Consider the following 2,500-nt stretch of genomic DNA (forward strand, 5'->3'; position numbering starts at 1 on the left):
ATAGGACTTATTACAGAGTCTGCACAGCGTTTGGAGTATGGCAGGTAAAATACATTATGTATATGATAAGGTTAGGTAGGCTGTGTCCTGAAACACACACACACACACACACACACACACACACACACCCAAGCCTAATGGGAAGAGACTGGAAGGGAGGAGGTCGGGGGTCCCGAGTCTCGGTCCCCGGATGATGACGTCACGCCATATTTACGTTATTCGGTTCATTTTAAAATTGACTCCTCGCAAAAGATGAGCTGGGCCGGAATGCCTTATATTTTTTGAAAGGGCATAAACTTTAACTAATACTGGACATATTAAAATATTTCAAGCCTCAGTAATAATAAAAATATTTTAAAACAACTCATAAAAAAATGTTGGAATATAAACACGATAAAAAAAACATTCTAAAGTCCACAAATCTCATTTTTTTACGAACGCAAAACACTTAAAAAAATCAAAACTATTTTTACAAACAACCAGAAACTATCTAGCAGCTGAAATAAGTAAATAAGATATTACAAAATATCAACTTTTCGAGTTTTTAACAGGCCTAAAAATCCCTGTAAAAGTCCACATATTTAACTGAACAGGATCATAGCACACTTTAAAAACCATCGACGATTTTTTGAGCCTAATAAAATCTTGCCTAGAGGCTGAAGGAAAAATTTTTGTAGGGCGATAAGAAAAAAATAACTGACAAAAGCAACACTTATTTTCATTGAAATGACCTCATGATCGACACATTTCCCTTGGCACTCACACGGAAAACACTCAAAACATTACTAAATATTTTTAGAAAGCATAAAAACTTAGTTAGAAAGCGAAAATAAATAAATTGAGAAAATAGAAATAATATTGGAATCCGGCCAGACTCTGGCAAACCATCATGGCGGCCTGGAAGGGACCTCAGCTGTAAACAAAGACGGCGCCTCTCCTCCTTACGTATTATATATTTATCTTGGAGAATATTTATGTGTTTCTTGATTGATTTTGCCTGTGTGTGTGTGTGTGTGTGTGTGTGTGTGTGTGTGTGTGTGTGTGTGTGTGTGTGTGTGTGTGTGTGTGTGTGTGTGTGTGTTGCCGTTTCATTCATTGCACAGAAGGTGATTCAGTGTGTGTGTGCGTCAGTGTGTGTGTGTGTCTGTGTGTGTATGTTGTTGTTGATGATGTGGTTGTTGCTGTTTCTATATATTTTTTATGAGTAAACTATATTTGTTTATTTTTCTTTCTTTTCTTTCTTTCTCTATCTTTCTTTTTTCTTTCTTTCTATTTTCTTTCATTCTCCCTTCCATCCTTTCTTCCCTTCTTTATTTATTGAGTTACTTACTGTGTGTGTGTGTGTGTGTGTGTGTGTGTGTGTGTGTGTGTGTTTGCATTGCTTACATAGTTGTCTGCATCGTTTGCTTAAATTCTTGACGTACATAGCGTGTAAACAAACAATCGCTGTATATGTCTACTCCTTATCTGTCTACCTTACTAATTCATCTCTCACCTCTCCCCCCAGCGCCTCCTCCGCCCCTTATAAGGTAGGGAGGGCTTCATGTCCCTGCAGCTGCCCCTGACTGGCCAGCTGACGTTCCTTGGTTTCTACATGGCCGTGGTAATGCAGGCGAGGACTCAAGATAAATTGTTTGCCGTTTAATATTGTTCAGTGCGTCAAAAACTCAATTCCTCCATCCATCAATTCGGCACGACCTTTCAGACATCTATCCAATTCCTTTCCTTCTGTGACACTCGACTGCTCCCCCGCCATCTCCCACACTGAATACTCTCGATCTGTCCTCCTCCTCTTCTTTCTCCTCCTCTAAAGGTGGGGTGCAGGTGGAGATGTTTGATATAGAAGAGGACCCCCTTTTCCTCCAAGCCATAGAAAACAGAACACGATGTGAACCAGCACCTTCCGTTTGGTCTCCGTTTTCTTTTTCATGGGGAGCTCTCGTATTCCAGCTTAGTTTTCGAGAGAGAGAGAGAGAGAGAGAGAGAGAGAGAGAGAGAGAGAGAGAGAGAGAGAGAGAGAGAGAGAGAGAGAAAATTATTGCATTCTTCTGGTCATATTGGTGATGAGATGGTCCCTTGTACATACCTCTCTCTCTCTCTCTCTCTCTCTCTCTCTCTCTCTCTCTCTCTCTCTCTCTCTCTCTCTCTCTCTCTCTCTCTCTCTCTCTCTCTCTCTCTCTCTCTCTCTCTCTCTCTCTCTCGTTTTAATAAGCTTGTGAAATAGCTCACAATTAATACTAGATTGTTTCGACCTCTGCCTCCTCCTCCTCCTCCTCTTCCTCCTCCTCTTCCCCTTCCCCCTACTCCTCTGTCACCCCTCCATCGAAACCACTAACCACAAAATTTAGAGAGAGAGAGAGAGAGAGAGAGAGAGAGAGAGAGAGAGAGAGAGAGAGAGAGAGAGAGAGAGAGAGAGAGAGAGAGAGAGAGAGAGAGAGAGAGAGAGAGAGAGAGAGAGAGAGAGAGAGAATGCTTTGTGTTTTGCTTTTTTGCGTGTGCG

The sequence above is a fragment of the Scylla paramamosain genome, chromosome 44, assembly GCF_035594125.1.
Source record: "Scylla paramamosain isolate STU-SP2022 chromosome 44, ASM3559412v1, whole genome shotgun sequence".
NCBI classification, from domain to species: domain Eukaryota; kingdom Metazoa; phylum Arthropoda; class Malacostraca; order Decapoda; family Portunidae; genus Scylla; species Scylla paramamosain.